General features: G+C 45.2%; 1 pseudogene; it reads left to right on the top strand.

The window, feature by feature from the left end:
- The first annotated feature begins 737 nt into the window (after positions 1 to 737).
- On the top strand, positions 738 to 2204 carry LOC142424158 (elongation factor 1-alpha 1 pseudogene; annotated as a pseudogene).
- The last annotated feature ends 11643 nt before the right edge of the window (positions 2205 to 13847 follow it).

Here is a 13847-nt window from a genome sequence, read left to right on the forward strand (position 1 = left end):
GTGGCCCTGGGTGACTAGTTGGGCTGCTAACCGCCAGGTGAACAGCTTGAAGTTACCAGTCCTCCTTGGAGAAAGACAGGGCTTTTGAAACGTAAAGATTTACAGCCTTGGGATCCCACAGGAGAATGTCTGTCCTCCCCTATGGCGTTCCTATGAGTGACTCAATGGCAGTCAGTTTTTAAAAATTTTTATAAAATACTTTTATTGGGAGCTCTTACATCTCATCACAATCCATACATTCATCCCGTGTGTCAAGCACATTTGTACAAATGCCACCATCATCATTTTCAAAGCATTTTCTTTCTACTTGAACCTTGATATCAGCTCCTCATTTTACCCCTCCGCCCATCCCCTGCCCTCCCTCCCTCATGAACCCTTGATAAGTTATAGCTTATTATTTTTATATCTTACATCGCCCTCTGTCACCTTTCACCTACTTTTCGGTTGTTTGTCCCTCTGGGAGGGTGCTATCGTATGTGTTGATCCGGCAGTGAGTTTTAAAAGTAGAAATCTTGGATCCGATCACAATGATTGACATATAACCATATACCCCTTTACAGGGGGAAGAACAACAGAAAACATGGGGGAAGGGAGACAGCAGTCCATGTGAGAGTTGAAAATAATAACAATGAACAATCTAACAGGGGGGGGCGCGGAGGGGGGGAAGGAGGGGGAAAAATAAGGGCCGATACCAAGGACTCGATAGAAAGTAAATGTCTAGAAAAGAATGAAGGCGCTTTTTCGCAACGGGTTTGCCGCCAGAATATAGGTGTCGGTGAAAACCATCGCAAAAGCCTAAGCCAAAATGGGAAAGGAAAAGACCCATATCAACATCGTCGTCATTGGACACGTCGATTCTGGCAAGTCCACCACAACTGGTCCCCTGATCTACAAATGTGGTGGGATCGACAAGAGAACCATCGAAAAATTCGAGAAGGAAGCTGCTGAGATGGGGAAGGGCTCCTTCAAGTATGCCTGGGTCTTGGATAAGCTGAAAGCCGAACGGGAATGTGGCATCACCATTGATATTTCCCTGTGGAAATTTGAGACCAGCAAGTACTATGTGACCATCATCGATGCCCCCGGACACAGAGACTTCATTAAAAACATGATTACAGGAACATCACAGGCTGACTGTGCTGTCCTCATCGTTGCTGCTGGTGTGGGTGAATTTGAAGCTGGTATCTCCAAGAATGGGCAGACCCGTGAGCATGCCCTTCTGGCTTACACACTGGGTGTGAAACAGTTAATTATTGGTGTTAACAAAATGGATTCCACTGAGCCACCCTACAGCCAGAAGAGATACGAGGAAATTGTTAAGGAAGTCAGCACCTACATTAAGAAAATTGGCTATAACCCTGACACAGTAGCATTTGTGCCAATTTCTGGTTGGAATGGTGACAACATGCTGGAACCAAGTGCTAATATGCCTTGGTTCAAGGGGTGGAAGGTTACCCGCAAGGATGGCAATGCCAGTGGGACCACGCTACTTGAAGCTCTGGATTGCATCCTGCCACCCACCCACCCAACTGACAAGCCCCTGCGCCTGCCTCTCCAGGACGTCTACAAGATTGGTGGTATTGGGACTATCCCTGTGGGCAGAGTGGAAACTGGGGTTCTGAAACCTGGAATGGTGGTCACCTTTGCTCCAGTCAATGTTACCACTGAAGTGAAGTCTGTTGAAATGCACCATGAAGCTTTGAGTGAAGCTCTGCCTGGGGACAATGTAGGCTTCAATGTCAAGAACGTCTTTGTCAAAGATGTTCGCCGTGGCAATGTGGCTGGTGACAGCAAAAATGACCCACCAATGGAAGCAGCTGGCTTCACTGCTCAGGTGATCATCCTGAACCATCCAGGTCAGATCAGTGCTGGATACGCACCTGTGCTGGATTGTCACACTGCACACATCGCTTGCAAGTTTGCTGAGCTCAAAGAGAAGATTGATCGCCGTTCTGGCAAGAAGTTGGAAGATGGCCCCAAGTTCTTGAAGTCTGGTGATGCTGCCATTGTTGATATGGTGCCTGGCAAGCCCATGTGTGTGGAAAGCTTCTCTGACTATCCTCCTCTGGGTCGTTTTGCTGTCCGAGACATGAGACAAACAGTTGCTGTGGGTGTCATCAAGGCAGTGGACAAAAAGGCTGCTGGAGCTGGCAAGGTCACCAAATCTGCCCAGAAGGCTCAGAAGGCTAAATGAATATTACCCATCACACCTGCCACTCCAGTCTTAATCAGGGGTGGAAGAACGGTCTCAGCACTGTTTGTCTCAATTGGCCATTTAAGTTTCATAGTGAAAGACTGGTTGATGATAACAATGCATCGTAAAACTTTCAGAAGGAAAATAATGCTTGTGGACCATTGGTTTCTTTTTTGTGTGGCAGTTTTAAGTTATTAGTTTTTAAAATCAGTACTTTTTAAAAGGAAAACAACTTGACCAAAAATTTGTCACAGGATTTTGAGACCCATTAAAACAAAGTTTAATGAGAAAAATAAAAAAGAATGAAGGCAACATATGTACAAACATGCCTGGTTCAATTGATGTATGGATTGTGATAAGAGTTGTATGAGCCCCCATAAAATGATTTCAAGAAAAAAAAGCTGAAAACTTTTCAAAAGTTCATTCAAAGGAGATCTGTATGTATCTGCACACATTCAACTCCATCTCCAAATATCTCTCTGACTGTACGTCTCTATAGCTGTATTCCAGTCATTAGCTACCTGGGCCAAATATTGAAAGAAGAAGTTAAGAGAAGTATGCTTCCCATTAAGTAGACCGCCTTCAGTCACCAACACTGCACATACACATCTCTCCTACCCTGTGTTACGGTATAACTGTGGTGTACCTGCTCACACGACTGTCTGCCTGCTAGACTGAGCCACTCCGAGCAGGGACAATGCCTTACACATCGTCGGTGCACCAGTGCCCAGCACAGGAACATGCGAGGTACTAACACAGTGACTCACAATGTGACTTAAGGGTGCCTGACCCATCATCATACGGAGGCCAGTGGACTTCTTTGAAGTTGGAGTTTATTTTAGAAGATGTGTCACCCCTTACATAACATGTTCGCAACGGAGCACACCCAATATGAGCTTTATTCATGGGGCACATCCTCCCGACCAGCTAAAGATTGGGAATTCTTACGGAAATGGGAAAGCCCAGTATCCAGTCGGCAGATTGACAAGGCACCATTTTGGACCCCAAGTCGCTGATGCTCTAATCCTACCAGCAATTCAAAGACAGCGAGGACAACATGAAAGTTTACTTTCGCAAACTGGAGTGGACATTCCAGCCCCGTAGCTGGCGGAGTGGGGGAGGAGGGGTGGAGAGGAAGGAGTGCTGGGAGAGCAAAGTGTGATGTTGGGAACTCCGGAAGTCCTGAGAACAAAGCAGTAGGCTCCTGGGAGGGCCCCAACCTCAAACCAAACAACCCGCTGCCAGTGAGTGGATCCTGACTTAAAGTGACCCTGTACGGCAAGGTAGAACTGCCCTTGTGAGTTTCTGAGACTGTCACGTCACAGGAACGGAAAGCCTCATCTTCCTCCTCTGGAGCAGCTGGGGATTTTGCACGGCTGAGCTTGCAGTTACCCAGGTCATGTGTAACCACTACACCACCAGGGCTCCGGGGAGGGCTAGATTCCCTACCTTGGAAAAGGTGTTGCTCCACTCTTGGTCTAGCATCCCGGCTTCCTATAGTGTAGTCACCTTCCATGTGTGTTTCATCCTCCCGTCACCCAACAGGCAGAGGGGAACTGGTCACAGGAAGTAGGAAGGAGCAGGCTCAGATGATGGGCACCCCAGTCCACTTTCACTGCAGTGCCAAAATCCACACAGTAATCGATAACTAGGGTCTGTCTCTGGGCCCGAGTCTTCACCCCATCCCAACTGCACACGCCAAGGAAGAGGAAGCGCAGTGACAGGAAGAGAATTCTGGGAGACGACATGAGTTGAATATCAACACCAGACACAGCTGTTGAGGCGTATGCATTTGAGGCAATACTCCAGATGTGACCATTTATTGCCCTGGAAATAAACGCTCCATAGGAAACGGGCTTCTGTTGGCATCTGCAAGGATAACAGTGTGGCTCAAAGCCACAAAGCGTTTACAGAGAATCCTGCAGGTGAGGGCGATGTGTGAGGGGCATGATTATGGCAACTTGATGGAGACCGTGGGCCAACACTGGGAAAGGCATCAGTTAGGAACTGAAGTGTGCCCGCCAACATGCGTGCCAGAATCCCAACCCCTATCCCTGCGGGTATAATCCCCTTTGGAATTGGGATTTCTGTTGTGATGTGAATGAGGCCACTGTCGGCATAGGGTTTGTCTCAAACCTAACCACTTCCGAGTTATGAAAAGAGCAACTTAGACAGAAAAGAAACACGTGAAGGGAAGGACAGATTTTATCTGATCGTGACTGAAGCAGATAAATCCACAAACCCGGGAACCCCAAGGGTGGTCAGCTACTAGAAGTCGAATGGACAAAGAAAGGACCTTCCTCAAGAGTCACATTCTGGATTCTGTCTTCTAGCCTCCTGATATATGAAAACGAGGTAACCATTCTTCAAAGTCACCACCTTGTGGTATTTCTGTTACAGCACCACCATAGAGTTTGGTTCTTACACGTGATGTTGTTTTACGTGCACAGCAATGTTCTCTTGATTTACTGGAGATTGATAGTAGAATTGCAGCCAAGTGTTATCCATTTGAAACCTGTGCAATCATTCTCAATCATATGCTCCATTTCAAGAACCAACGCATACCGAGACTAATTGCCACACTGGCTGGAAGAGGGGTAAACAACTAAACAAATGTACAGCTTGTGTTCTAAGAAAAACCAAGCCTAGGGTGGAATTGTGTTAGTCCTGGTTGACTAGAGAAACAATCCCAGAAGCGCTCAGATATGTGTATGGGAAAGAGCTTTATCTACAAGAGCAATTGAATATTGAGAAAACAGCCCAGCCCAGTCCAGATCAAGTCCATCAGTCTGATGTTAGCCCATATGTCTGATACCCATCTATAAGTCCTCTTCAGACTCATGAAACACATGCAACGATGCTGAAGGCAGGAAGATCACAGGCCAGTGGGGGGGAAGTCTTGTGGATCCAGTGGCTTGGTAAGCATCTGAGCACTGGCAGGGGTCTCCATGTGGTTCCTTCAGTTCCCAGGGCACTGGCTCTGTCAGTGTAGTGCCATGTGTCTTGTCAGTAGAGTGTCTCTCAGGGAGTGAGTCAAGAGTTCGCCTGCCTCCAGAGAGAAAATACAGGAGTGCCCAGAATTCTCAGGAGAAGGCCATGCCCACACAGAGGCCTCATTGGCTATGATCTGATTGGCAGGCTAGAGTCCACCCCTACATTTTTAATCCTTAGATTGACACCAGATTATGTAACTAGCACAGGAATTGTGTAAAATCTTTTAAATATATATATACACGAATCATTTTATTGGGGACTCTTACAGCTCTTATAACAATCCATACACCAATTATATCAAGCATATTTGTGCATATGTTGCTATCATCATTTTCAAAACATTTTCTTTCTACTTGAGCCTTTCTACTCTATGGTGATGCTGTATCAACTCCTCTTTTTACCCTCCCTATCCCACCCTTCCACCCTCATGACCCCTTGATAAATTATGTTATTATTATTTTCATATCTTACACTATCCGCTGTCTCCCTTCACCCACGTTTTTGTTGTTCACCCCCCTCGGGGTAGGAGGGGGTGTTGATATGTTGATCATTGCCTTTGGTTCTCCCTTTCTCCCCCTTCTCCTCCCACCTTCCCCTACCCTCATGGTATCACTACTCCCATTACTGTTCCTGAGGGTTTATTTGTCCTGGATTCTGTGTGTCAAGAGCACTTATCTGTACCAGTGTACTTGCTCTGGTCTAGTTGGATTTGTATGGTAGAACTGGGGTCATGATAGTGGGGGAGGGGCGGGGGGGGAAGGAGTGTGTTAGTCTGGGTAGACTAGAGAAACAAATCCACAGAAACTCATATGTATGTAAGAGAGAGTTTTATATAAAGGTTAAGTGTACATTAAGAAAGTATCCCAACCCAGTAATGTCTAAGCCCATAAGTCGAACATGAGCCCATATGTCCAACACCAACCTACAAAGTCCTCCTCAATCTCACAAAACACACGCAATGACACTGACTGCAGGAGGAAAGCCGAATCAGTGAATGTGTAAGCATCTCAGCGCTGGCAGGGGTCTCCACACGGCTGCTCCAGCACCCAGGGCTGCATCAAGGTAGGTCCATGCAGCTTCTCCTCAGGAATGTCTTGCATGAAGTGAGCCTTGCCAGCTGAAGCAGGGAACTGGTTAAGGCAGCTGCATCCTGGTCCGACCATCAAGTTTGAAAGGCGAGGCTCACCAACCCATTTATCTCGCCACCCTTCAATTAATCCCACATGTGTTTGTCGGCCAGGTTGGCACAATAAACCTTAACTATCTCAGGGAGGAAGCATTAAAGAACTAGTGGAATGTTGTATGTTTCATCAGTGCTATACTGCACCCTGGCGAGCTTGTCTCTTCCTTGTGACCCTTCTGTGAGGGGATGTCAAATTGTCTACAGATGGGCCTTGGGTCTCTATTCATTATCCCCCCCCCCTTCACATTGATATGATTGTTGTTTTGGATATTCTGATACCTCATCCCTTGACACCTTGTGATCACACAGGCTGGTGTACTTTTTCCATTTTGTTGCTTTCCTACTAGATGGATGCTTTTTTATCGTCAAACCTTTAAAACTCCAGAGGTATATCTTTTGATAGCAGGGCACCATCAGCTTTCTTCACCACATTTGCTTATGCACCCATTTTGACTTCACTGATCATGTTGGGAAGGTGAGCATCAAGGGATGCCAGGTTATTAGAACAAAGTGTTCTTGTATTGAGGGAGGACTTGAGTAGAGGCCCAATGTCCATCTGCTAACTTAATATTTACCTATAAATATATGTACATAGACCTATATCTCTATCATTATATATTAATATATATGCCTATATTTATACCTCTGTAAATGTCTTTTGCAGCCTACTTCTTTCCTTTCTTTTCTTTTACTTTCCTCCTGTCCCACTATCATGTTTGACCATCATTCAACTCTCAGTAATTCCTCTTAGTTACATTGCATTTGATCAACCCCCACCAGGCATTCTACACCCTCTTTGACATCAATTTTAGATCTCTTGTTGTTCCTTTGTCCCTGAGTTTCTTGTCTCCCCTCTCCATTTCCCCACCTCCTCCTCTCCTATGTCCCCCCAGAACCATTGGTCTCATTGTTTTCCCCTCATTCCTGCCTATCTTATACAGATAGATATTAAAAAGAAGAAAAGAATGAGAGAAAGAGCCTATAAATAGTTCCAAGGTATATGTCATTTTTATTTGGGGCTACATAAGAGTTTTTGTTTTTTATTTTGAGAGAGATCTCTTCTTTGATAATTTTCCCCCATGACTAGGTAAGAGTTGGTGAAACAATTTGATGTATAATACTGAATTCTTTCTCTAAGGTTATAAAAGGTATTTGAAGAAGATTGAAGATACCATCAAATTAAAAAATATATATGTTTTCTTCCATTGAGAGGTAGACTCTAATTCCTCCCCTCTGAATCTGGATTGGCCTTTCTTGACCAATAGAAAGGGCCAGATGTGGCCTGTTTGAATTTCAAGATTAAAGCATAATGAACCTTATAACTTATTTCTGGAACTGTTAGAACACATTCTTAGCTCTGACCTACCATGTAAGAAATTCAACTTCCATGGTGACATGGCCATGAGTCTACTAGAGGAGGGGGCGGGGTTGGGGGGGGTATCTGGCTGAGCCCAGCCTCCCAGCCATCTACTCCAATATGCCAGGCTTGGGAGTGAAGCTTTCTTGGACTCTGAATGCCTGCCTAGTCACCATCCAAAAACCACAACATGACCCAGCCAAAGCTCTATGGAGCAGAAGAATCACCCCGCTGAGCCCTGCCTAAGTTCCTGACCCGCAGAACTGTAGATATAATGAAATGGTTGTTGTTTCACGCCGCCGAGTTTCAGTCTGTGACGCAGCAAGCACAAGCCAAAGCAGGCGTGCCATAAAGTTTCCAAGTGGGATTCCGCTGCGAGCGAGCAGGCTCAAGTCCCATCAGCCAGCCACCTCATCTGCCACCATTTTCAGTAGATACAAGGCTGCAGTCCTGGCCCACAAGTGGTAAAGACACTGAGTTATGCTTTTTCCTTTCCCTTTTCATAACACGAGGCCAGTTACACCTGCTTAAAAAGGAGCTCAACTATTCACAATAGCACGAAGAGGAAGCAACCAAATGTCCCTCGGTGAAAGATTGGATAAATAAACTTTGGTACATCCACACAATGGAACACCACACCTTGATAAAGAGTAAGATGCAACATGACATGGGGGGTTTGGAGGACGTTCTGCTGAGTGAAGTTAATCACAGAAGGATACATATTATATGAGACCACTGTTATAAAAGAAAGAAAAACCAAGATAAAGTTTGCATACCAAAACAAACAGACTTTGGTAGAGAAAGGAATGAGCAAGCAGAGGAAGCACTAGAGCAGGGTCCTCAAACGTTTTAAACAGGGGGCCAGTTCACTGTCCCTCAGACCTTTGGAAGGCAGGACTATAGTTAAAAAAAAAAACTGTGAACAAATTCCTATGCACACTGGACGAGTCGGCTGCTAAGCAGGACAGGCAGTGGCAGCAAAAACACCCGGCGGGCCGAATAAATGTCCTTGGCGGGCCGCATGTGGTCCCCGGGCCATGGTTCCAGGACGCCTGCATTAGAGGCTAGAGAACAGACAGGTGGTAATGTGGGTGAAGGAGAAGATAATGTTCTACAAGAGGGAGAAGGGGGAAAGCAGGGGGCAGAACAAGCTATTGAGAGGTTTGCAAAGTTGTTTAAGCTGTGGAATGCAAAAATGATGGTCTGAAATTTAAACCTCCACTTAATCCATCATCAAAAGCTTTCAAAGAGAAAGAGAGAGTGCCCTTCTGGGCTAAGCTTTGGGCTGAGTGAGATGCTGGCAGTGAGAACCCACCGGCAGCTTGATGGAGAAAAATGAGGTAGTCTGCTTCCAGGAAGATTTACAGCGTTGGAAGCCCTATGGAGCAGTTCTGCTCTGACCTCCAGGGACACTTCAAGTCATCCCTTACTCAATAGCAGTGGGTCTTTCATACTTGCTGAACGATGACTAGATAGAGTTTGCAGGGAGTCATTTCATGGCTCAATCACTAATTCCAACTGCTCACTAACAGGCTCACAGCATTTGGGAATCAGGTAGGTGTTAGGGTTTCCGCTAGGCTCTATCCAGCATGGGAAAACCAAAAAAGCAAGCTCCCTGCCTATGAGTTAGGTTCAGCACATAGTGAGCCTATCAGGTAGAGGCGAACAGCCCCTTTGGGTCTCTAAGACTAAATCTTTACAGGAGCAAACAGCCTCACCTTTCCTCTATGGTGAAACTGGTGGGTTCAAACTGCTGACTTTGTGATTAGCAGCTCCATGAATGCACCACAGGGGTTTCTTCTGGCATGGAAGGGGGACAGGGGGGGGGGGGAGCACTAAAACCAATCTGGCTGGCCTCATGTAGGTAGAGTGATAGCTTCCACTGAGCCGCCCAGTACTCCCTGGTGCACTTCACTTTATTTTAAAGACTCTTATATTATCTCTCGTTGGTGGTGGTGGTAACATTCCCAGGATCACAAAGAATTCCTAAATGCCACTGCAGAGTTTGTGGTAAGCAGGAGGGCAAATCCCAGAGTGTTGTTCCAACACGGGGCATAAGCCAGCGGGCACGAGGGAGGCTTGCTCAACCCTATCTAAAGCCCTCCAACCCATCTCCCAGCCGCCTTTGTCACTGAAGGGTCCCTTCCAGGTCGCCTTTCCTGGTGTGCGTGGTGTGCCTCGAGCAGACAAGCTGCAGGGGGTACTGGAGGGGGGCGGGGACTGTAAATCTCATCCGTTTGCCACAGTGGTTCAGGGGAACCGTGCAAACAACAGCTGGGGCTGTGTGCTTCAGGGGTTCTAACGGATTCCTAGTTTGGATCATCTGGGCAGACCGTCGGAGATACAAAGCCAAGCCTGTGCGTTTTCAAAGCGCAGTTCTAACGGTTTTCAACATAAACCCTAACTCCAGGGTTTTATTTATGGTATAAGGTGTGTCTTCTAGTTCGTTTCCTTCCATTTCCCTAATATTCTTTGTTTCTAAAGAGATCCTGGCAGCTCCTATCGAAACTGGAATCCTGCAGAAAAAGTCTCCAAGTTCCTATGGCCCTTGGAATAGTGATCACAGGATGATCTTGGATCCTCACCCAGTGGGGTGTGTGTGTGTGTGTGTGTGTGTGTGTGTGTGTGTGTACTTAAGTAGTTGTGCCCAAGATTCCCTCTGAGCTACGGACTTAATTTGTTTAAACAACCAATCAAGTCCTATTTCTCACTGATGTACTTTTCAGAGCAACACATCCATTTTTAATATGAATTTCACTCTCAAGATTGTAAAGTGTACTCGCTTACAGTGCTGAAGTCACACCAGTTTTCAATCTCCTAAATCACACATGCTTAGTTTCCAGATGGAAAAATGAATATTCGCCACAGCTCCATTAGGAATGCCAATTTTCCATCACCCCCTCGCATCGGGCAGGGCAGTTGTAATACTGGGTTAAATTAAGACATTTTCTGGCCCTCCGAGGCTTGTATTTGCATAGTAGCTGTAACTGCAAGTGAAATGAATGAGGCTGATGATGTTGGCCTTATCTCAATTCTTCTGCGACAAGAACAACAGCACTTAGGCTTGGAATAAGCAGATGTAGAAACACTTGTCACTAATCAAAATGTTTACCACTAGGGTCTGAGAGGCTGCCTGTTTGGAGGCGGTGAGCCCAATATGTACAGGCTGCAATATTTACTGCTGCAGAATCTTGTTAACAAGACAAGTCTGTTCACTGCTGCGGGAGGGCAATGGTTGTAGCTTGGTTCAGGATGTACCGCTCACAGCGCCACATCTCATTGTTTATGGCACTTTGGGGGGTCCCTGAACTTGGAGTTAAAATGCCATTCGAGTCCCTATAGCTTCCAGTAATTCAGGGGGTGGGAAAGGCAAGACACCAGGCCACGACACGAGTGCATACGTTCATTTGGTAAAACGTTGCAATTGAATCAAAGAAGCTTGAATTAGCATAAATAAAACAAATCTCTACTCTTCTAAAAGACTACACAACCATACTCACAGAGCATAATTTATTCTCCACTTGAGCCCAGTCAGTTACAAATATAACAAAATTTATGAAATACTATATCTGAAGAGGACAGAAAATGTCCAATATGCTTCTGTGAAGAACTTGGCATCACAAACCAGTCTAAGTTCTAGCTTAAAAAAAAAGATGGTCACATAAACTGGTAGACATTGATATATGAAATTTGGTTGTGTTGCTTGCTTGAGACCACTGTGGTTATAAAGTCTGCAATAATCCATCTAAAACTCCCTCACTGCCATCAAGTCAATGCCGACTCATAGCAACCCTTTAGAGGTGGGTAGAACTGTCCCGTAAGTTTTCAAGAATATAACTCTTTTTTTAAAAAACAGTAACTCTTTACAGAAGAAAAAAATTCCATCTTTCTATTAAGGAGAGTCTGAAGGTTTTGAACTGCTGACCTTAGGATTAGCAGCCCAACATGCAACCACTGTGCTACTAGGACTCCTTCACCATGACTATCTTTAAATCTCATAATGGACATTCAATAAAAGACTCTGGAATTATGATGATGCTAGCTAAAACTTACGGAGTGGTAACCCCATATTGGGTACTATTCAAAGTATTCTACATTGATTAATTCATTTTAGCTTCACAGTAACCTTATATCATAATTACTCTTAGTTTCCCTGATGTATACACAAGGAAAGCGAGAGACAATCGAGTCTTATCACTCTCCCAGATTCTACAGCTCACACTATTGAAGCCAAGATTTGATCCCAGGCATTCTGGCTCCAGTCAATGTTGGCCCACCAAATAAGCAAGGTAAGCACAGGCTTACTTGAGCTTATTTACTAATCTGTAGTGAACAACTTAGCATCCCCCCCCACCCCGCTTTCTTTCTCACTACATTAAAGACTCTACTTCTATGTCTGACTAGTATTTGTCTCTTTCCCAAACCCCAGCACCTTTTTTGGTAGGTTTTTTTAAAAAAAAAACTATTTTATTGGGGGCTCTTACAACTCTTATCACAATCCATACATACATAAATTGTATAAAGCACAGTTGCACATTCATTACCTTCACTATTCTCAAAACATTTGCTCTCCACCTAAGCCCTTGGCATCAGCTCCTCATTTTCCCCTCCCTCCCTGTTCCGCATTCCCTCATGAACCCTTGATAATTTATACATTATTATTTTGTCATATCTTACACTGTCTGATGTCTCCCTTCACCAACTTTTCTGTTGTTCATCCCCCAGGGAGGAGGGTATATGCAGATCCTCATAATCGTTTCCCTCCCTCTACCTCACCCTCCCTCTGCCCTCCCAGAAGGGATCATCCGTCCTGGATTCCCTGTGTTTCCAGTTCCTATCTGTACCAGTGAACATCCTCTGGTCTAGCCAGATTTGTAAGGTAGAATTCCCCCAGCACCTTATACAGAAGTAAGACTTCTTTTCAAATTTACAGTCTCTGACCTGGACAGAGTAACAGTAAGCAAGGTAAGCACAGACTTACTTGTGCTTGCTCACTAATGTACTAGTAAGCACTCCCCTGTGCTATGCTGCTAATTGGATAATCTGCCTTGGCTGCAGAGCCTGCGTGCCTGACTGTCACCCTGCCCATCATCTCACCCCCACCACCAAATGGTTCTCAGAGCATTGGGCTCTTTGCGTCGCCAATCAAGACTAAGTATCATCGTTTGGATGATGTGGCATGAGGCATGGCTTGAGGACTGAGCACAAGTAGAGGACAGCAGCACTTTGTCTGCTTGTCACATTCTCAACACAGCCGCATGGGATTAGGTCTTATGATCTCACTTGATATCATGATTTGTTAGGTAGACAAAAAGATAAAAATATGCACCCTTCATTCTTACATGAAATGAATCTAGTAGAAATGTTAATATTCTGGAAGTCAATGGAAATTCAAATTGACTTTTAGAGAATGGGAGAAGAGTTCTATTGAAAACTACAATTCATGTCAGATTTTCCTGAACTTGACAACGGGTCAGATGCCTTTGCCTCATGTTCACTGAATCATGACAGCCTGTGCCCAGACATGGTTGATTGGATTCGATGAGCACCTGACTCAATGGGACTTTGTCTACAGGGTGGAGTTAAAGGATGAGCGGGCCCTCTCCGACCCCGTCTCTTGGGAATGTGCTTTGGAAAAGAGTGATCCCGCTGGCAACAGTGACCTCAGCTGAAAGGCTGTGATGTTGGCCAGGGAGGCAGACGTTCTTTTGGTGGGGTGTGCATATAGACACCAAAGCCCGGATGGAGCCAAAGCTTTGAGTAAGCAGAGCATGGTGGTCGGCAAAGAGAGTAGATGGTGAGCGGAACAAGAAGGAAAGGGAAAGGGGAACAGAGGACATCTGCATGAATGGACATTAAGAAACAAAAACAAACGGAGACTGTGCTCTGAGCGGTCAGCTTCTGGTGGCTCTCAAAAGTGTCCACTGTGATCCTAGGTACCTACAAAAAGTCCCCGTAGCTTTCGATAATTTGAAGGGATCTCTGTGCCTTTCAGACAGAAAATCCTAAGACAAAAATCAGATTTATGAGGAGGAATTCACATAAAACAAAATCTCTCCACTTCCAAATAGATATACAAAATGAAAAAGAAAAACGCTGATTTTAGCAACTTTTTAAAA

This window comes from Tenrec ecaudatus, chromosome 13, assembly GCF_050624435.1.
Source record: "Tenrec ecaudatus isolate mTenEca1 chromosome 13, mTenEca1.hap1, whole genome shotgun sequence".
NCBI classification, from domain to species: Eukaryota; Metazoa; Chordata; class Mammalia; order Afrosoricida; family Tenrecidae; genus Tenrec; species Tenrec ecaudatus.